A 23956-nucleotide genomic window follows, 5' to 3' on the forward strand; every position below is an offset into this window, starting at 1 on the left:
TCATTATGCCAGCAGGGCTCCTTTCCTTTGGAACAATGCATTGTTATTCAGCATCTACTGAATAAGAGAAGTGTGTACAACATCCAACAGGGAGCCAAAAAGATACTTCCATGTTAGACTAGCAAATCAATTCACTGTATATAAAATGAAAGCCACGGGACCAAGTGGATAACAGAATCTTAATTTTAGACAAACAACATTACCCATGCAATGCAATGCATTATGGATTCAAATGCACAATGCTAAGCCTAGTTCAAGCCTGTGGATACTTAGCAAACTGGATAACTCAAAGTGAATTCTAAATGGGTTGACATGTTGAACATTTGAAGACCTTTTATAACTTTGTTTTTGGTTTGTTTTTAATGTTAGTGTGATGCAGATTTCGAGTCCCTGGGTAGTGCCAATGGGTTAACATATTGGCTGCTAATCAAAAGATTGGAAAGTTCAAGTCAACCCAAAGGCACTTTAGAAGAAAGCCGTGGGGATTTACAGCTGAAAAATTACTTGTTGAAGCCTTACATAGCACAGATCTACTCTGATACATACTGACTTGGTTTTGTTCTTAGTTATTAGTATTGTTATATAAGTTTAGAGAAGGGGCTTTCAAATGAAGCCAATGATGTCATGCTGGATCTATTTGAGAATGTTGAAAGACATTTTTGTCAGTATCGGTGGATCCCACTAGCATCTAGTATGTAGATCCCACTAGCATCAGGTAGGTAGATCCCAGTAGCATCTGGTAGGTAGATCCCACTAGCATCTAGTAGGTAGGTCCCAGTAGCATCTGGTAGGTAGATCCCACTAGCATCTAGTAGGTAGATCCCACTAGCATCTAGTAGGTAGAACCCACTAGCATCTTGTAGGTAGATCCCACTAGCATCTAGTAGGTAGGTCCCACTAGCATCTGGTAGGTAGATCCCACTAGCATCTAGTAGGTAGGTCCCACTAGCATCTGGTAGGTAGATCCCACTAGCATCTAGTAGGTAGGTCCCACTAGCATCTGGTAGGTAGATCCCACTAGCATCTAGTAGGTAGGTCCCACTAGCATCTGGTAGGTAGATCCCACTAGCATCTGGTAGGTAGGTCCCACTAGCATCTAGTAGGTAGGTCCCACTAGCATCTAGTAGGTAGATCCCACTAGCATCTAGTAGGTAAATCCCACTAGCATCTGGTATGTAGATCCCACTAACATCTAGTAGGTAGATCCCACTAGCATCTAGTATGTAGAACCCGAGATCCTGTTAGCCATGCTATAATGCATGGGACAGCCCAAAACCTTTTCAATAGTGGCAAGAATCCACTCTGAGTTTAAGTAGAAGACAAATAAACTTTTTAATGTTTATTTTTATCTAAGTAATATATACACAAAGATTTGAAAATTATAGCGCACAAAATAAAACTTATGAAAATTAACAAGCCGCTGTTCTACTTCTTTCCCCACTTGCATTTTGCTTCCCAAAAGTCCTTTTTTATCTGACTACCCTTTTTTCTAAAGAAATCAATTATTACTGAAGCACATTTAGGTATCATTGTGGACACTCGGAGAAGTAATGGGAGGCTCTAGCACTTTTTTCATTGCCTTATTCCTTCACTTCCATCTCTAATTTTCTTATCATCTTTCTCCTGTTTTTCATTTATTTTGGGGAAATGTCCTTAATTTCTAATCCTTTTGTTCACTTTTCATTCCAGATATTGTATTTTAATTTTTATTCCCAGAGGCTTCTCTTCGTGTCATTTCTTTTGTTCTTTTTAAAACTGCAATCTTTTCTCCTTCCATGAACTATGCATCTCCTCATATTTCTCTGGGATAATAAACTATGTTGTTTTAAATTTTCTTTTACTACCTGATTTGTTTCTATCTCCTTTGAGATATATTACTGCTATATTGTTATGGTCCCTTCAATGTGGGGACATTTATTTAAATTGCTAGTGATCTTTAGCTGTCCACTTATACCTAAAAGTATAAAAGCAAACGAAAGGACTGTGTACGTATGCATAAGTAGGACGTGTCCACTGGGGGCTTTACTGAACCCAATCTAGTGACAATGAACCATATTGATGGCAATTCCAACTGTCAGCATCGATAGTAGTCAAGATAGGGTATGTCCCTTGCCCAGGACCAGGTCTCTCCTGATAACATAAGCTATGTCATCAAATCAGTCCCAAATCAGAGTCCTTATGACAGAATGACACCACTACCCAGTCCTATACCATCCTCACAAGTGTTTTTATGTTTGAGTCCACTGTTGCAGCCACTGTCCATCTTGATGTGGAACTTCCTCATTTTTGCTGTCCCTCTCCAGGAAATGGTCTCTTCTGACATCATGTCCAAGTATGAGAAATGAATTCTCCCTATCTTTGCCTCTAAGGCTGAACTTCCAACACAGATTTGATTGTTCTTTTAGTAGTCCGTGGTACTTTGAATATTCTTCACCAACATCATAATTTAAACTTATCAATTCTTTGGGATTTCTTATTCAATGTCCAACTTTCATATGCACATGAAGCAATTGAAAATGCCATGGCTTGGGTCAAGTGTACCTCAGTCCTCAAAGCAACCTCCTTGCTTTTCAACATGGTAAAGACATTTTGTGCAGCAGATTTACCCAACGCAATGCATCCTTTATCTCAGTGTACTGCTGCAATCTTTGTTGAACATAGCACATTATAATCAAGAGATTAAGAAGTTATAGCCTTATTCCTTTCAATTATTTAAACATTTAGAAATTAAAAATTCTCAGGTAGAGTTATGGAAATTCAGCCATGGTACTGTCCTCAGGTAATGGTGAACAGAAAAGGATTGGCTCATTCCTGGGTGGCAGTGGTTCAGCCACAAGTATTTCCTCTGAGCATCCCTCAGGTCTGGAGCCTCCAAACCAAAACGCACTTACGTGGCCATAGAATATGAGCTCTACTTCTTCAAGATTCCCTTCAAAGGACCTGATATGTTATTCCTGTTTCTTAAATAATTCTAAGTTATGTTTCATTTCTAAGTCTCTTTTTTTTCTGTATCCATAGTTTTGTTTTTGTTTTTTTTATATTTTATTAGGGGCTCATACAACTCTTATCACAATCCATGCATATACATACATCAATTGTATAAAGCACATCTGTACATTCTTTGCCCTCATCATTTTCTTTTTTTTTCTTTTCTTTTTTTACATTTTATTAGGGGCTCATACAACTCTTATCAAAATCCACACATATACATACATCAATTGTATAAAGCACATCATACATTATTTGCCCTAATCACTCTCAAAGCATTTGCTCTCCACTTAAGCCCTCTGCATCAGGTCCTCTTTTTTTTCCCTCCCTCCCCGCTCCCCCCTCCCTCATGAGCCCTTGATAATCCAGAGATTGTTATTTTGACATATCTTGCCCTATCCTGAGCATTTCTAAGTCTCTTTATGAAATATCTAAACATTTTTTCCAGGGTCTTGACCAGGGAATCCAGGACAGATGAACCCCTCAGGACCAGTGGTGAGAGTGGTGATACCGGGAGGGAGGAGAGAAACGGGGGTAGAAAGGGGGAACCAATTACAAAGATCTACATATAACCTCCTGACTAGGGGATGGACAAAAGAAAAGTGGGTGAAGAGAGACATTTGGCAGTGTAAGATATGATAAAAACAATAATTTATAAATTATCAAGTGTTCATGAGAGAGGGGGAGTGGGGAGGGAGGGGGAAAAAAAGAAAAATGAGGAGCTCATTCCTAGAGCCCAAGTAGAAAGCAAATGTTTTGAGAATGATGAGGGCAACGAATGTACAAGTGTGCTTTACACAATTGACGTATGTGTGGATTGTGATAAGAGTTGTATGAGCACCCAATAAAATGATTTTTAAAAATAATAAACATTATATGTAATCAATTAAAAAAAGAAGTTGCTTCCAGACGTCAACTCAACATCTCTCTAAAATTCTTCTAAAGTCGTTCATTGGGTAGGTTCTTCCAGCATCACTTTAAATTACCTCTAGAAATGTTGTTTTAATTTCTTATTTATAATAGCTTCTGTGCTAGAACTATTGCAATTCATTAAAATGTCCCTGCCTCTAAGATAACGCAGAAGGTTCTTGTGTCCTTGCTTTTCTAAACTGTGTCTCAGTTTTGAATAAGAAAGTGGATATTTCAAAAGCAAGTCATTTTATGGTATTGAAATCTGAATGTTCTCTTGGGACATATCATTAAAGCAAAAAAAAAATTGTATGCCGGCAATGCCTGCTCCCTGACTGTCTTTGTAGCAGCCTCTCCTCTGGGTTCGGCTGTGGATGGCTTGGGCTTCACACGTGTATCTTCTCACCTCAAACAGGCCACAACCCTCACAGGCGCCCTTCTCAGCCTGTGGACCGCAACCCCTTTGAAGGTCGACGACCCTTTCACAGGGGTGGCCTGATCCATCACAGTGGCAAAATGACAGTGATGAAATAGCCACGAAAATAATGTTCTGGTTGGGGGTCACCCCCGCATGAGGAGCTGTGTGAGAGGGTGGCGGCCTGAGGAAGGTGGAGCACCGCTGCTCTAGGCTGTCTCCCGGGCTGTTCAGCACAGCTGCTTGCATGGCTAGTTCAGAAGTTCAGGGCAGGGACTCCTGAGACTAACACTGGGTCAACAGAGATGAGGCTGACGGAGAGATGCTCCTTCTTCTCTCAGCTTTTGCTGGGCAGCTATTAAAGGCATTCTATGTTCTTCTTAAGAAGACCTGGCAGAATTGAGCTCCTCTGACCCAAGAGCAACCTCAGTAATGTTCCTTTATATTGTTTGCTTGTTTGTTTGTTTGCCCTTTGATGTCCCACTGTCCTTAGACCCACTTTCTTATTCATTGAGATGACTAACCAAACAAACCCCCTGCATACAAGGCCCTTTCTGCAGCTCTGTTTTCAGGCAAAATCCATACTGAGATAGTAGTCGTCTAGTCGAACCCCTTCAATTTACAGATGAGAGGACACTGTGTACAGGGCCACAACATTAGTTACAATATAAATTCAATCCCAAATCTCCTCATGTCCTGAAGAGAGTATTTAATGTTACCACCTAGAGTCGCCACGAGTCTGAATCAACCAACAGCAATGACTTTAGGTTGCTTTTTATGTTATTTGGAATAGATCAAATTAATCCCAAATTAAATTAAATGATACTAACTAGAACAGAAGGAAGTAAGTGACCCGAAATAGGCTCTCTCTGTTTTGGGATTGACTTATGGTGGTGGGTTTGGGTTTGGTGCAGGATTTCACTTTGATCTGCATGGAATGATTGTGGCATCCAAGTCCCTTCTGGAAAAGTTCTTGTTTGCATTATTTGAAAACCTTGCAGCTAAATTCAGAGAGTAACCAGTAAACAGAGAAAGCAATCTCAGTGTGTGGTACAGTAAGCCATAAAAGTAAACTCTTTTAGTCCCAAAAACCGTTCCAGATATTCTTTTCTTCCTTTTGTGTATTAATTTTTACTGTTGTTGTTTTAAAATGTTCAGTGTGTGTTCTCCATTATGTTTAACACAAGAAAATTAAGAACATAAACCCCTGTCTGAATTTCCACACATCTCTATAACTATGACTGTAGAAAATAACACATTTTGATTTCTGTAATTTAAGGTTTGATTTTAATTTGATGGAGAAAATTTCTTACCTGAAAACAGCATGAAACCCTGAGATAATGGCTTACAATATTTATTTATAATTGAGAAGGCAGACAGACTCTTAATCATGGCATGGCTTAATTATAGTAGCATAAGCATAATTAGCACTGTTGTAATATATTACTAATTTGCAAGATAAAGTATCTTACCTCCATTTTCAAAATAGAAAGAGTTCTACACATTATTCTATGGAGTCTTGGTATAAATTATTATTCTTCTGGAACCTGTCTGCTAATAATTCAGCACTAATTTTTTATTTCTTTTCTCTATACATTAATTTTCATCTCTCAAAATTGAAGAAAACTGAGAATAAAAGTAATACATAAACATTTTAACTTGTATTATTTATTGGGCACCAACTTTCACCATCAATTTACCAATCTTTTTATTTATTTCCGATAATTCCCATTACTTGTGATCCTTGTCATTGGTACAAAAAGAGAGAAGGCCATTATGGATTCATATATAAGGGATGGTGAGATACGATGACAAAGCGGAAGAAATGCCTTGCAGATTATACCAGTTAATGGCTGAAAAATATTTCATAGTTAATTCCATTTCTTCAGAAGAAAATATCACTTTATATTGCCATAACAATGCCTTGCTTGTATTTTTCAGTTTAATGTTTAAAATTCATTTTTAAAGTGCCATAATTTTTTTAGCATTTTATTAGGGGATCCTACAGGTCTTATAACAATCCATACACCAATTGTTTCAAGCATATTTGTACATATGTTTCCATCATCAGTTCCAAAACATTTTCTACTTGAGCCCTTGGTAAAAGGCCCTCTTTTTTCCCCTCACTCACTTTCCCACCCTCGTGAACCCTTGATCAATTATATGTTGTTATTATTATTTTATATCTTACACTCTCCATTGTCTTCCTTCCCCCACATATCTGTTATTCATCCCCTGGTGGGTGGGGGGCTATATATCCAACCTTGTGATGGGCGTCCCTTTTCTCCCCCTTCTCCCTCGCCGACCATCCCCTACCCTCATGATATCACTATTCCTACTATTGTCCTGAATTCCATGTGTCAGAGCTCTTTTCTGTACCAATGTTTTCTCTCCAGTCTAGCCAGATTTGTAAGGTAGAACTGGGTCATGGTAGTGGATGGGGAGGAAGCATTCAGGAACTAAAGGAGTGGTTCTCAACCTTCCTAATGCCTCGACCCTTTAATACAGTTCCTCATGTCGTGGTGACCCCTCTCCCACCCCCCACCCCCACCTCAACCGCCAGACCCATTGTTTTCTCCTCAGGATTATTCGTCCTGCCTATCATATAAATAGACATAGGGCAAGAGAAAAACAAGAATAAAACTCAATAGATCGTTCCAGGTCTGTCTGCTGACCCTTATGCATGTTTTCAGATCAAGTCTAATGAGGTGCCAAGCCCTGTCCCCTAAGTCAGAAGTCTATTTTCAAGATTCCTCAGCGACTTGGTTACTTTGTTCTCCTGCTGCCCTGTTGCCTCCCCTTTGCGTTTCACCCTGCAGTGCATGGGGCAGATCAGGCACGCTTTCCACGCAGTCTCCAGTGCTGGCTCCACAGCACTATGGGTCAGTGAGGGAATACTGTCTCATGATGGGGTAGCCATTCTTTAAAAAAGAATCTTTGAGAATAAAATATCGCTAGTTTTAGTGTCACCTACCTCCAACAGTTTTTTCTTCATTTTACTTTACTATTCATTGTAGATTATGTTCTTGAAATAAGCTCGAGGGCCAGACTTACATTGCTGTAGAAAGATGGATATTTTAAATTCCTTTTCCATGAGGTTTTTTTGGTCCCAAATCCTAGATATAATTCTTTTTTAAACATGACATACATACACAGTTTTAGAAAGAAAAACAGTATGCCACCTCTGCATGAATGGTCATTGCAACTGCAAATGTAAATATAATGTTAAAAACAATATTTAGGGTTATCTAAATTCCAGTAGATTTCAGGCAAGATGGACTTAAGAAGTTTGCATTCTCCTAAAAATTGACTGAATTCTCCAACTCCCTTTCAAATTGTAGGAGTAATATATTGGAAAGGTTTGCACATTTCAGCCTGGACAAATTCAGCATGTAATGCTGCAGGCATTCGGTTAGTTTCTGAAACCAGAGATACGATCACTTCATTTGGAATGGTCTTCATTTCCAGCCTGCCTCATTTCAGAACTGTCCATCTGCCTGCAGATGGGCCTGATCTACAGGCTCATTCCAGATTTCATTCATGTCAGCAGTGAGGATACTTATTCCTCAGTCAGGACTTCAAGAATTCAGATTTCTATGAGTCAGCAGAGAAGTAATGTGCTACAGTGGAGAACCCTGAAAAATCAAGGGGCAAAAGTGATCAGGATATCCCATTTGAAACTAATTAGATAAATTATATCCTTTGCATGCATTAACCTAATTATATATTCTCCTTGTCTCCCCCGCTGCTGCTGGAGAAAAATACCATGTTGTTGTTGTTGTTGTTGTTCTTAGGGGCCATTAAGTATGTTCTGACTCACAGTGATCCGATGTACACCAGAACTAAACATTGCCCGGTCCTGTGCCCTCCTCAAAAGTGTTATGTACATTATGGATTTTGTTGAAGGTAATTGTTCTGTATATTTTCAAAATAATGTAAAACTCCATATCTTTGGTTAATTTTTTGCTTTGACATTTTGAGGTATACCTATTTAATTAAATATTAAATACATTAATTTAAAGACAAACTCAAATCTGTCATTTTGGCTTTTCCCTCTACCTAGACGCTTCATCGTCAATCTGATCCCTCCTTCTTGACTGCCCCACTCTCAGCATCACCCATAACAATGCAAACCTGATGTAGCTGAGTGAGGGAAGACGTCACTTAAAACTGACACAGTCACATTGCTGACCTTGAGCTGCTTCTGAAGAAAATGAATTGGCTTACTGAGGCAGTCAATTGGAAAGCAGAAACCATCATTTTCTAAAGGTTTTCAAGGTAAAAATCCTCAGGGACAATCTTTTGTCAGTGTCTAAGGCTTGATTAACTGTCTTAATTCTCTATGATTAATGAGTTTCAAAACTCTAGGGTAACAAGTTTCTTTATATGTTGTATTATTTGAACCTTGTAAGTGGGTGTTCTTCAAATGAACATCATAACCTACACAAAATCACATCAACAATGATAGCAGATCATTATACATTATGTTATTCAGTTATTATGAAAGACATTTCTGGGTGAGAACCTCATTCTTTTAAATAGAGATGTCAATTTCTCACCTAAAATACATATCTTATCACACAGGGAATTTTTCCTTTATCAAAACATGACACTCCATTCTTCCTGTTTCTACAAATGACTGTGTCTCTTAGAAAGCTCTCTAATAATTCATTTTTTATCAAACTCAGGTTTAAGTCATCATACTGAAAAGCCACCGCCATCAAGTCAATTATGATTTAAGTCATAGAATTTAGAAATTGTTTGACTTCATAACTGCTAAATCCCCAAAACAAATCCACAGCCAGCAAGTCTATTCTGACTCAAGTTGCACCATAGGCAGAACAGAACTGCCCCCACAGGATTCACAAGGCTGAAAATCTTTAGAGAAGCAGACTGCGACATCTGTCTCCTACAGAGTAACCCCTTGCTTCAAACAGCTAACCTTTCCGTTAGTAGCTGAGTCATTTAAGGATGAGTGGCTGGAAAATGGGAAATAGAAAAAATCAATTTTCATGTATATGAACTTCCCAAGGTCTTCTTATCCTAAAAGATAATAAAATCAAGTTCTAATGTCCAACAAAAATTCCATAAAATGGGGCGGGCTGCAGCTACCTAAAACGATTTGGACAAAACTTCTGGCATTACTCAAGGGTGGAGTTCATCACACACTTTGCCCACAAAAGTTGTGCGACTGGCAGAAGAGTTGTACTGAAATGCCCATCTCTCTCTGTGGGATGAGGAAAATGAGAACCTAAACTATTCTTCAAACCAAATTCGGCCCTCAGAACCAATATCAAAGGCGACTGCACTGTTGTGGCCTACTCAGGCTCCACGTTCGCCTCCTTTGCCCTCAAGGCTGACATATTTCAGGTCAACAAGCACTTATGGGCATGCCTCTGAGTTCCACATTCTCCTGGGGTACATGAGAAAAAGCAGCTCAAACAGTGGGACCTACTTAATTTCTCTCAGGCATATGGATGAAGGCATGACAAATCACTGAGGCACCAAAGGATCAGCCCACTGAGACTATTGTTTCAAAGGATCATTTAAACAAAAACAAAAGGTAACTTTAGAAAGCAATGGATCTGTCACATTTAGCCTATACATGGTGTGGTGTGTACATGGGTGAGTCATAGAGTATTGCTACAGCAAGGTCACAAGAGCAGGAAATTGGAAGCAGCCTAAATGCCCAACAGTTGAAGAATAATTTTTAAAATATGATGGTATGGACGCACAATGGAAATGTATAGTCCCTAAAAAACAGTGATAAAAGCATGAAACGCCACTTGATATGGAAGGACCTGCAAACCATTATGTTGAGTGAAGTTAGTCAATAACAAAAGCATAAATGACAGAGACAGAACAGGGACTTCTACCCTGTCTGCTCAGGGGGATGAACAAAGGACTCTTGGTAAACACCTGAACCTGGAAGCCAAGCCCAGTAAAATTCTGGCACAGGACGGGGCTCAAAGATAATTCTGAGACATGCCAACCGAGAGCAGCAGCCCAGATAAAACTGAAAGAAGCGAGGTATGAGGCCCAAGGACAAACTGAGTAATGAATTAGAAAATTGCTTGACCATCTGCCAAGTGGCAACCGTCTCCCCTTTGAAAGTGCCAGATACAAACTAGCTAGCAGTGTTTCCCTAATGTTCCTCATCTCAACTCAGGAGAGGGGACCTGCTTCATTTTCTTTTTCTGACGTGACTCTGTGCTTTAATAAATGGATGGCTGACCTCTGTGCTGCTGTGTGCATGGGTGCCTGGGTGCCTGGGTGCCTGGGTGCATGGGTGCATGGGTGCATGGGTGCATGAGCACAGCTTCTCTGGACCCTGAAAACCAAACTGGGTCAGAGCGTGTGAGTTCCCTATGGACAACAGACTGAGAGCCGGACTTCGCAACAAATATTGTGTGAGCCCACTAGTATAATGGAAAATATAAAATAAATAAATTTTAGAGACCAATTTCCAAAGAGGTACAGAACCTGACTACCATCTATGAACCATACATCACTCCTCCTTAGATACACATCTTAAGAACCACCTTAACAGAGGAGACCACATCAGCAGGGGTCACACACACCTTCAAGAAAGAGGAAAAGACCACCCACTTAATACCATCCAGTGATGAGATAAGATCACATCCACTCAACAGAGCTCCACAGGAAGGAGAAGGGAAAGCCAAGAGCAGGCATCTATACTCCTGTTAGTTGGTAAATGAGGAGGAGCAACCTCACATGGGGAAGGGATGTTCAACATGACGAGAACCCAAGGCAAGAACAGGCACCGTATTATTCCCTGCTCAGACAATTTCGACTTACTTTCTACCCAAACCTGGGTGAACCATGCCATGGGCTATGTACTATGATGACCATAGACTCTGTCCTTTGGTGGAACCTGGTATCCCCCATAGGTCAAACCAAAAGGACTCGACACAGAACCCCAACTAGATGAGCTCTACCTGAAAAGCACGTGTAGCTCTATCGACTGTTATACACATCGGCAAAGGCCATGGAAGAGGGGATCGAAAAGTTAGGATACTTCACAATAGCCAAGCACAAATGGAAATATATAGAGATAATATACCTGACTGAAAAAAAAAAGATTTGTACAAGGAAAATTCAGAATGCTATTACAAGGAACCAAGAGTGACATCAACAAATGGAAGAATATCCCATGTTCCCGCATTCGAAAACTCAATATAATAAAGATGTCAGGTATGCCCAAGGCACTGTATAAGTTTAATGATATCCTGATACAAATATCATCATCTTTCTTCAAAGAATTGAAAAAACCTGATTACCAACTTCATATGGAGAAGGAAGAAGCCCAGAATTAGCAGAGGACTCCTCAAGAAGAAGGACACAGTGAGAGGGCTTGCTTTACCTGACTTTAGCACCTATTATATAAACACAGTGGTCAAAACAGCATGGTAATGGTATAATGACAGGTACTCAAACCAGTGGGGGGGGAAAACCTGAAAATCCAGAAATAAAATCATCAGCATACAGACAACTGATCTTTGATAAAGACTACAAAAATATCCGATGGGAAGCAGATGCCCTCTTTAACAAGTGGTGCTAGAGAAAATGGATATCTATCAGAAAAAAAATAAAGCAAGACCCTTACCTCACTCTATGCACAAAAATAAACTCAAGGTGGAGCACAGACCTTGAGATAAAACCCCAAAGTATTAGGGTCATTTATGAGGGAATTGGGACAAACTTGACAACTTTGGGGCAGGGAAAACACAGGCTATCAGAAATAGGGAAGGACACAAACACAGGGGAGGCACAAATTGACAAGTGGGACATACTGAAGATAAAACACCTGTGTATATTGAAAGAATTCACCATAGTAACAGAGCCCACAAACTGGAAAAACATGTTTAGCAATGATACATCTGACAAAAGCCTTATTCCTAAAATCTGCAATACTGTTTCCTTCCAAAAAGAAAAAACTAACTGTCCACTGAGGAGGTGGGCAAAGGACCTGAACAGAAGTTTCACAAGGGTATAAATCCGAATGGCCAATAAAGATATGAGAAAATGTTCGTGATCATTAGCCATAAGAGAAATGCAAATTAAAACAACTATGCGATACCACCTAACACCCTCAAAGATTGCCCAATTCAAAACATCAGAAAGCAACAAGTGTTGGAGGGGCTGTGGGGAGACAGGAACTCTCACCCACTGCTGGTGGACCTGTAGGCATGTATATAGCACTATGGAAATCGATTTGATGATTTCTAAAACAGATGGAAATTGAGCTGCCATACGACCCAGCAATCCCCCTACTGGGCATATACCCAGAAGAGTCCAGAAACTAACCACCACGGCCAGACATCTGGGCTCCAAGGTTCACGGCACAGTTCACAATCGCAAGGAGCTGGAAACAACCCAAATTTCCATCAACGGACAAATGAATTAAAAACTGTGGTACATGTGTACAATGGAGTACTAGACATCCCTAAAAAGCAGTGATGAACGCATGAAGCACATCGCCATATGGGAAGAACCGGAGGGAATTATGCTAATCAAAGTAAGCCAAGCACAACAAGAGTCTGCCGAGGTAAGTTTAAAAATGCATATGGGCATAAGAATTCAATTTGTAAAAAGCAACATCCCAGGGATTGCAGGTCACAAATGGGCTATGCTTGCAGAACCTCTTTTTCTCAACAGTCTATTAAATTCTATGCCACTGAATAAGTTAATAATGTTATCAATGGATGTGCATTTTGCCCCGGGGGATGATTAATAATGGTTTTTGTCATAAAATGATAATGCGGCCTCTAAAGTGAACCAGAGTCATGCATAATCAGTAGATAAGTGAATGGATTCTGGGACCACACTGAATTCTAACTGAAAGAAGGGAACACTTTGTTCTTTCTGACATGGCCCTGATCAATACTAGCCTTCATGAAAAGATGACTGCAGAGATGGTTGCTTCAGCAAGTTGCGGTGAAAAAAAGATTGTGCACAGCTATCAAAAAAAATAGTGTGCGGGGTCTTAAAGGCTTAAATTCAAACATGCAGCCATCAAAGTGAGGCAACGACTAAAGTTCACATGGAAAAAGAACACCAAGCTGTGTGATCTAAAAATAACAAAAAACAAAATTCAAATATGATGATGGGAAAGGTACCAGAGCCTAAATTGCAACCACCCAATTTGTAGAAGGCTCTGGAGGACAGTGGGAACCCAAATCCATCACAGATGCCTATGTGGGTGATTTATCTAGCAGATCCCCCTGGACATGGTCTAGGGGCTACAACAACCTTGCCACCAGGCAGATTATTGTAAACTTGATTATATTAAATGGAACAACGGTATAATATGGTTATTTGATCCCCCTCTTCACCTGTTTTGGATTTGATCTAGGTTTAATTTTGTTTTTCTGGTTCTGGACAGAGATTTTCTCTCTGGCTTATTGTCGTATTACCAGTAGTCTTTTCTTTCACATATATACAAACATATACAGTTTTTGTTTTATTTGGCTTTTGTTTAGTTTGGGTTAGAGTATGCTTCTGAGTTTATGAAGAACAGAAGGGATGGATATATAGAAACAATAATTGATGTAATAGCTTAATGGGGAGATGGAGGAGAGTAGGTTGATGGGATTTGGAGCATAAATGAATGAGGGACAGGTGATGTGTGGTGATGTATTTACAACTCTTTAAATACAACTGAACTATGCGAGTGTGTGATATGTGAGCTATATCTCATTAAAACTTTTGAGAAGTGGAGTATTGCTACAAAGTAGAAATCTTTATTAAGCAAAACATGAAGCTATTGCTTCTCCACACTGCTTCCATCATGGTCTGTCCACTTCTGAGGTGGTGTCTCCACCTCTCTAAACGTACACTGAAGACTCTGTGCTCCTTGACCTACAATGTGTCAGCAGGGCGGTTTGGGCATCCTCAAGGAACTCACAGTGCACTTTTTCATGTTCGTTGAGTTTGGGCAACAGAAAGAGGCATGAAGGAGTAGCAGCAGGCCGTAGGATGGATGAGGTCAGGCTTATAAGTAAATGTCTCGAAGGACAGTCATTGCTACCTTCAGAGGAGGAACAGGTACATCTGCTGGGATGAAAACAAAATGCTTTGCCATGATTTTCTTGTTATTTTTGTCACGTTTCTATTAAAACATCTTCTTAATAAGTCTCTCGGTTCTCTGGTGTCCTTTCAGAAAATCTATCAAAATTACTCCGTTAGGGGACTGGACATGTTTACAACTTGCCCTTCTCTCTATGTAACAGAGAAATATGCATCTGCACTGTGTCAGGATCCTGGTTATACTTGTGACTATCTGCTTGGGTCTGTTGTTGTTATTGTTTGAGTTCTGTTTTGGTTTTTTTACATTTTTTGTATTTATCTATACAAGATATAGGCAATCTTATGGAGACAGCAACTGGACCAATGGTTCCTGGGAGCTTGGGAGGACAGGTTGGGGGAAGGTGAGTGGGGAGCTAACTATGACAGGTCCAGAGGAATAATAAGTGTGCTAAAATTAATGACGGGGGGGTGTCACTTTTTTGGTCATGTTTGAGCAATCAAATTGTATCTGAGAGGAATTACTGAAAGGTGAATGTTGTGAAAACATAATAGTGAGGTAGGATGGGAATAAAAATAGGAGAGAAGAAAAAATATATGCACGCATAAATATATATAAACATATGTGAGGTAGTTAGTTTATTGTGTCAAGCTGGCCGATAAACATACGTGGGGTTAATTGAAGGGTGGAGAGATAAATGGCTCGGTGAGCCTCGCCTTTCAAGTTCTTCGGTCTCTTGCTTTCTGATGGTCAAACCAGGGTGCAGCTGCCTTAGCCAGTTCCCTGCTTCAGCTGGCAAGGCTCACTTCCTGCAAGATATCTCTGAGGAGAAGCCACGTGGACCTACCCCAATGCAGCCCTGGGTGCTGGAGAAGCCATGTGGAGACCCCCGCCAGCGCTGAAATGTTTACACATTCACTGACTCGGCTTTCCTCCTGTCGTGGAGGAGGACTTTGTGGATTGGTGTTGGACATATGGGTTAATGGGTTAATGTTGGACTTGTGGGCTTGGACAGCACTGGGTTGGGATGTTTTCTTGATGAGCACTTAAGCTTTATATAAAACTCTCTTTTATACATGAGTTTCTGTGGATTTGTTTCTCTAAAGTACCTAGACTAACACAATGTGCATTTATTTATGTGTATGTATATGTACGCAAATGCAACAAGGAATCAGATAGACTCTGAGCCTCTACTTAAATCTTACCTCAGTACAAGAATGGTTTGTTCTAATAATGTGGCATTGTATAATACTCACATTCCTAACATTAATGCTGAAGACAAAGTGGGTGCATAAGCAAATGTGGTGAAAAAAGCCAATGGTGCTCGGGTATTAAAAGATTTAGCATCTGGTTTCTTCAAGGCTTCTAGTTAAACAAGTGGCCATCTAGTAGGGAAGCAACAAAGTCCACATAGAAGAAGCACACCAGCCTGTGCGATCACGAAGTGTTGGTGAGAAGAGGTATCAGAAGCTCAAAAACAAGCAATCAAGTTGATGTGAAGGGGTGTTGATGTTGTCGAGACCCCCAAGCCCACTGGACAGTCCCTCTCAGATGATTCACAGGAAATGGATGATAAGTCTAGGGTGCAGTATAGCGTTGATGAACATCATAACTATCCTCTAGTTCTTTAATACTTCCTCTCCTTACTATTATGGTTTTTATTTTACCTCATTAATCATGTTAGATTTGTATATTTAAGATCACTCAGTACTTGAAAGTCAAGATAGATAACCACTCAGAAACTGTAACAGGATTAATGGTTCCCCTAAAATATGGGGCGAGCTGTGGAGAAAGGGGAGAAGGGGGAGCTGATAACATTAATGAGTGTATAACTCCACTTGATGGGATTGAATAACAGAATTGTATGTGAATGGGTATATTGGATTGTGTAAGATATGGGGGAAAACTATTATAGGGAAAAAAGAATAAAGATTTCTGGGGGGTATGGTGAGGGAGGGAGGGGACAAAGTGGAGCTGATATCAAGGAGTTCAAGAAAAAAGAAAATATTTTGAAACTGATTATGGTGGCAATTATACAATACTGCCTGAAGTTATTGAACTATGAAAAGTTATGATACCTCTAAGAGCTCCTAATAAAATGATTAATAAATGAAAAAAGATTACTCTTTTAGAATTCAAAAAAGCAATAGCTATAACTTTCTGAGATGAACCTCCCCGCCTTTAATTTAACTTGCCAAACACATTCTCTACAAAGCCCCCATTTTTACTGAGCCTCGTTTTATAATGCACCTTTATGAAATTGAGACAATCATATTATTGAGAGAACAAATCTGCAGCCATTTAATGATTCATAAGGACATACTTAAATGCATGTTGTTTGAAATAAATCTTTGCATGCATCAACTAGAATCCTACTCTCAATACTTTTTAACTTATCTTCATATATCAAATGATTAGAGAAAACTTTCAGAAATTACCAAGGTGGAAAAAAATAAGATGAGAAAAAGGCCTTCATTGCACTATCCTTCTCTTTAAAAAGCTTAAATAACTCTAGCTAGTGAAACTATTATCTATTTTAATGTAATTTTAATGAGGCAAATAACATCACTAGAAATGACTTCTCTAAAATATACATATTTCCTTCTAGACATAGAATTCATCATTAAAATTATTTTTTCTTTCTTCCAGAAGAGAAATAATGAGTTTAATTTTACATGGCTGATATGCTTTATGGCAGTTTTAAAAAGAATACCACTGTAGGCCTTTATTCATGGAAAATAAATTTTTTTCTGAGCATACACTGGATGACCATTAGATTTTTTTCCCTATATTTCTTTTCTAACATAGTTGTTTGGATGATGTAGCTCAGTTATTTCTTAGTAATAAAAAACTTCTTTTGTGTCAATTTTTAAAAGACAAATTAATTCACAGGTGAAAGAGATGAATATCCAGACACATGATCTTTAGGGTGTTGATAGGTGGTTATTAATCATTCTACAAAGGTTGAAACAGGACACACACAGTAAAAACTCTCTTTAGCACAAGGTTTGTGGCAGATGAAAACCCATTCTATTTCTACTCTTGTTAGTAAATGCATGACTTCTACCTTGAAACTGTTTTAAACTTAAACCTCTCGGAGCTGACGTTCAGAAACGGATCTTTGGGAGACGATGACATTGAGAAGTTCATTAAATGGAATATTTCTTTCTGTGTCAGGAGTCTCTGAATGGAGCATAACACGTTTGGCTACAAGCACGACAGGAGGTTTATTTCCACCCAGAGGTGCCTTTTGGGAAAGGCCTGGCATTCAACTACCAAAAGATAAAACACCCATGATTGAAAACCTAAGGCACACTGCTCTACTCTGACACATAGGGGTACCAGGAATCAGACTCAACTAGAAGGCAACTGGTGTTTGTTTTTCATGTTTATTTTAAAGAAAGTGAATCCTCATAATAACTAAATGTCACTTTCCTTTTGCCAAAAGACTATGTAAATTTTTTAAACTTACATTAAGAAAATTCTAGAATCCCCATACAGTACAAGATGTAACCATCAGTGCATTGTATCTTCTGTTCTTATGATTGAAAATTAACATGCTTGTATCAGTTAGCTCCTGCTAGCTGGCAAACTCCAGTAAAATGCAATGGCTAAATCCAACAGATATCTATTGTGATATTCACGTGTCTGAAGTTCCTAAAAGTTAACTCATCTCAACACAACAAACCAAACATACTCCCAGTGAGTCAGTGCTGACTCATGGTGATCCCTGTGGGTTTTGAAGACTCGCTCTTTATGAGAGTAGAAAGACCCAATCTCTCTCTCGTGGAGTTGCTGGAGGATTTGAACTGCCAGCCATGCAGATCACAGCCCAAAGTGTAACCACTACACCCCCCAAGACCCCCAAGGGCTAACTCATCTCAAGGAGGCTCTAGATTGGCCCTGGCTGGGACAGTTTAGCTTGGCGACATTTTCCTCAAATATCTTTCGTCCTCCTCCTGGGAGCAGCCGTGGAGGCTGGGCATGTCTTTCTCATAATGATAGCATAATTACCGAAGTCAGCTAGTGACAATAAACTTGCCCCCCTTCCAAGGCTCACTTACACCGTGACTGCTAGTATCCCCTTAACCAAAGGAAGTCCTGTGACCCCACACACAGACTCAATGAACAGGGAATAAACTATGCTTCCTGATGAAAGAGGACTGCTGAGGGTTCAAGTAGAAAGAAACTGTTCTGGAAATGATGGTGACATACGTACAAATGTGCTTGATACAATTGATGTAAGAGCTGTAAGAGCCCCCAGTGAAATGATTTACTTTAAACAATACTAATTAAATAAATATGTCTATATAAAGGTCAAAGAAAGAGGACTGCTGGTGGCATCGCAGTTACCTTGGGGGCTGCTAACCAACCCATTCCTCAGAGAAGAAGACGTTCGACTCCTTGAAAGAGTTACTGGCTCAGAAACCCTCAGGGGCAGTTCTACCTTGTCCTAGAGGGCCAAGATGAGCAGGAAACTACTTGACGGTAGTGAGTGTGGTTTTTTGCGATAAAAAGAGTGTCGAAGTCAGATAACCAAGAATATGGCTAAATAAGGAAATACGGGTCAGTAAAGAATTGAGGTCATTATATCATCTACGACATAATTAATACAAGCCAGGAACAATAAGTAGAATTAAGATAAAATCTACTTAGCAAACTAGAAAACAATGGAAAATGTTAGAAACTAGGTAAATTTTATTTTTCTAACCATTTTATTGGGGGCTCATACAACTCTTATCACAATCCATACATATATCCATTGTGTCAAGCACATTTGTTACCATCATCATTCTCCAAACATTTGCTTTCTACTTGAGCCCTTGGTATCAGCTCCTCATTTTTTCCCCTCCTTCCCCCCAATTTTATTTTTTTAATAGCTACATCAAGCCTTATTGTCTGTCTATGCATATTTCCTGATTGACAATGACCCTCAATAAATTTAAACATACGCAATTCCTGACTTCCTTGGTTAAAAAGTCTCCAATCATAATAGGCAGGGGGGAGCTTTATAATTTTTCTTCAACCTGACTACCAGGTGGTATGTTCCAACAAAGTAAGCTACAGACTGATTCATCTACACATAAAAGCAGTCCTCAAGTATCGCCTCCATAGCCATAGAAGCTTTTTAGATACTTGGGGAAGCGCGGCACAATTCCTCTCCTTTTAGGCATTCTGACAAGTACAATGCTAAAAGGTTTGTTCTTAAGTGGAAACAGCAATATCCCTAAGGCAGTATCGACCAGTCCTCTAGCATATCAAGAAACAGAGTTCTCTGGAACACAGGAACAAATTCAATTACAGAACTAGATTGTGGTTCTGGTTGTTCTGTAGCAGGAAGTTGTTGGTTTTGTTTTCCAAATTGTTACTCCTTACTTTTGCAAGGGAGCTGTTTTTGCAAGTGTTTGTGACAGTTGACTGTACATTGAATTGTGTTCCCCAAATATGCGTCAACTTGGCTGGCCCATGACTCTTAGTGGTTTGGCAGATATATAATGATGTAATTTGGTAGTTAGATAACCATCTCCCAAGATATGACTTGTGATCAGCCAACTGGTGGTAAAAGGATTAGGGGAGGGATGTTGGCTATAAAGGGAATGCCTCTGCAATATTCCCTGGATCCCTTTTATCTTTCCAGTGACAAAATGAAAGAGAACCAACCATAAAGAAAGTGACCTACTATCACCACGATAAAAGAGCTAGGAGTTGAGCATAGTCTTTGAATCTAGGGCCCTTGTGCTGGGAACCTCCAACACTCAGGGGGAAATTAATACCAACATATATCTAGATCTCTAAGGGGTATTTGACCCTATGTTTAAAGAGAGAAGACCCTTCCCGCCTTGTGCCAACAGAGGACAGAGATAGCACCCTGCATTGGGTTTTCTAGCCTCCAAAGCAGGGAGAGAACACGTTTCTACTTGTGTCATTTGTGTTGTGGCAGCACTAGATCGCTAGTCCATCCATGACCTCCCCCAGGCTACCCTTCCCATTCCCTTAATGGTCCCAGAGTTGATCACAGAAGACATTTTATCACAGGGAGCATCCTTGGGAAGCAAGTATGGGATGTTTGGAACAAAGCAGAATTCAGGATACTGATACCAACATGCGCAGCCAGGACCCCTGCTCTGGGCCTGCCTCATGGATCCCCACTCCCCTTGCCTACCTTAAATATGAGACCCTCCGTTGTTCAGAGAGTAGTGGGGACAAATTCTGATCTTGCCTGCCACCACTAGTCACACGCAATATTGCATCTATGTAACTCAATACAAAACTCCACAGCCCTCAGAGTGACTCCTGGTCAAATTGTCCTCACTCTCTGCATCTAGTAATAGGGAAGGATTGTCCCTGCTTGGGGCATCTCCCTACAATCGCTAAGACAGTTTTTGCAGCCTTCAACATTTCCGGAATCCCACTTACTTTACAAGCGAATAATTATTGCTAACATCCTTTATGTTAACTGAAGAGCACTTTGGTGCTGACCTAGTGAAGTTTTAATTACTTGTCATAACAACACGTGGAGTGCATATGCTCATTATGATACTGTAGAGTTGTTACTGTTGGGTGCTAGCAAGTCCGCTCCCACCCTTTACGATCCTATGCACAGCAGAATGAAGCCCTGCACTGCATGCCTGCGCCCACTGTCGCAGCCACTGTGTCAGTGAATCTGTGGAAGGCCTTCCACATTTCCACTGTCCCGCCACTGTACCAAGCATGATGTCCTTCTCCAGGAACTGGTGGCTCCTGATAACATGTCCAAAGTATGTAAAATGAAGCCTTGCCTTACTTGCTTCTAAGGAGCACTCTGTGCAAACTTCTTCCAAGATAGATTTGGTATTCCTTGGAGCAGTCCTTGGTATTTTCAACATTCTTCTCCAGCACCACAATTCCAATGCCTCCATTCTTCTTTAGTCTTCCTTATTGAGTATCCAACTTTCACATGCATATGAGGCCATGGAAATACCCAGCTTGGGTCAGGCACATCTGAGTCCTCACGGTAACATCCTTGCTCTTGAATATTCTAAGGAGGTGTTGTGCAGTAGATTTACCTAATGCAATGTCTTTTGATGTCTTGACCACTGCCTTCATGGGAATTGACTGTGGATCCAAGTAACACAAAATCTTAGACAGCTCCAACCTTTTCTCCAGTTACCACGATGTGACCGATTGGTCCAGTTATGAGGATCTGGGTCTTACAAGATTCTCTCATGTGATTTCTAATTTGTTTTAGTCATAAAGGCCCTATTTTCCAACTACTGATAGCTCCTTTTGTCCAATTTTCGCCTTTCAATCACATGTAATTATCAATTCACCTTGCTTGCATATTTAACCAATTTCAGACTGAATAAGCTGGTCGAATTTTGTACTGCCTTCATCATTGGCTTTAACAATGGGTGCATAAATGTGATTACTTGTATTAACCGGCCTTCTTCTTTAGGGCTATAGATATTATCTATCACCTCCAGTATTGTACTTAAAGACAGTTATTGAGGGCTCTTTTTGAGGAAGACTACAATGTCATTCCTCTGGAATTTGTCATTCCCAGTTGAGTAAACCATATGATGGTCTGAAATAACCAATACTGGTCCATTTCAGCTCACTAATGCCTATGATATCTATCTTTATGTGTTCCATTTCATTTTTTAGACATTTTATTAGGGGCTCATACAACTCTTATCACAATCCACACATATACATACATCAATTGTATAAAGTACATCCATACATTCTTTGCCCTAATCACTCTCAAAGCATTTGCTCTCCACTTAAGCCCTCTGCATCAGGTCCTCTTTTTTTTTTCCACCTCCCTCCCCACTCCCCCCTCCCTCATGAGCCCTTGATAATCCACAGATTGTTATTTTGTCATATCTTGCCCTATCTGGAGTCTCCCTTCCCCGCTTCTCTGCTGTCCATCTCCCAGGGAGGAGGTCACATGTGGATCCTTGTAATCAGTTCATTTTTGATGACATACTTTTCGTAAATTCAAACTCCATACATTTCATATTGCAATTATCTATGGATATTTGCAGCTGATTCTATCATTTTGAGTCAAGTCCCACCAAAAAGTGAAGGTCCTGAAAGTTCTGCTCCATTCCATCATTAAGGTCAAATCTCCCTTGAGGGGCTTATTTTCCTCTGTTGTATTTTGAGTACCTTCCAACCTTTGGGGGCCATCGTCCAGAACAATATCAGACAATGTTCCACTCCTAGTCATAGGTTTTCTGTAGCTAGTGCCTCAGAAGTGGACAACCTATTCCTCCGTCTAGTCTTATCTTAGTCTGGAAACTCACTGAAACCTTTTCACCATTTGTGACCCTGCTGGTATCTGAAATACTGGTAGCATCGTTTCCGGCATCCCAGAAATACACAAGCCACCACAGTGCAACAACCTGACAGATGAATGGTTGGCATATTCCCCCATATAATCTGAGATGTGTGAGACAGGCTTTGAAAGAAAGTTTCACAATATAATATTTGGATAATAGTCAACAAATTCTTCCTAGTAGAGCTGCTTTTTGATCCTCCAACATTCAGAGTCTCACTTTATAAGATTAGCTCTTCCACACTTTCCTATTCATTTCACGGACTCTTCAAATTACTGATTATAAGTATCATCGTCATTTCTTTGGTTCCTTAAAATCTTGCTTCTACAGTTTGAAAATGTACCTAAAATCCATTCTTAATTCCAAAACTCCAAAATTGCTGTTAATCACCATCTTCTTTCTACTAATGTTTTCCAAAGACTTCTAACCCCTGCTAACAGCTCTGAAAGTAACTACATTCTCCTTTCCCTCACTTTCCAACCTATACCTCAGTACCTTTGCACCTCTTTGAGGTGGTAACTTTTCTCCCAAACACTTGTATGTATCTCCTTAGCAAATGAAGAGGTTCATGAACAGCAAGAACTCGAAGTTCCTGCCAAACATTAATGCCATTGAAACTTCAGTGCTTTATAGTTTAAATTGACCTAGATGCGACTAATTCTTGGATTACAACAATGCACTTCCTTTCACACTTCAAGTAGCCGGAAGAGAGAAGCACCAAAATCTACCCTGGCTTGCCCGTGACTCATGTCCTGAGTATTGGTGCTCCCTACACAGACAGTCCTCCCTTTGGCAGCTAACGAGGCCCTCCCACTGTCCTGGTGCCGAATACAACTCTATCTCAATTCCTGTGTCTTTGTAACAGTAATTAAAGCAAAGGCAACACACCGTCAAAGAATTTGGTTATTTTAATTAGTGAAGCCTGTTTTGTCTTCGGATATAACACTGAATCCTCCCATATCCCAGTGTAGAATGCAGATTTGCAATACCCTGAGATCAGAGTCAGTCAAAAAGTATTGCTGTCAGGATTCTAGTTCATACATACAGAAGTTAATTCCAAATCAAATGTTGTTAAACATATCTCTTGATTAATAGAAAGCTATAGGTAAGATATCTCAGTAACCCATATACTACAAGGAGACCAAGACCTACAAGTGTGTAGACATAGTACAATGCCTTGGTCTTAGTAGTGTGCCTTTACAGAAGAAGGAGAGAGAAACACTCCATTCAAAACAGTGGCTTCAGAAGGGACTGCCAGGCCAGTTAAATGCAAGG

Source organism: Tenrec ecaudatus, chromosome 14 (genome assembly GCF_050624435.1).
Source record: "Tenrec ecaudatus isolate mTenEca1 chromosome 14, mTenEca1.hap1, whole genome shotgun sequence".
NCBI lineage: Eukaryota > Metazoa > Chordata > Mammalia > Afrosoricida > Tenrecidae > Tenrec > Tenrec ecaudatus.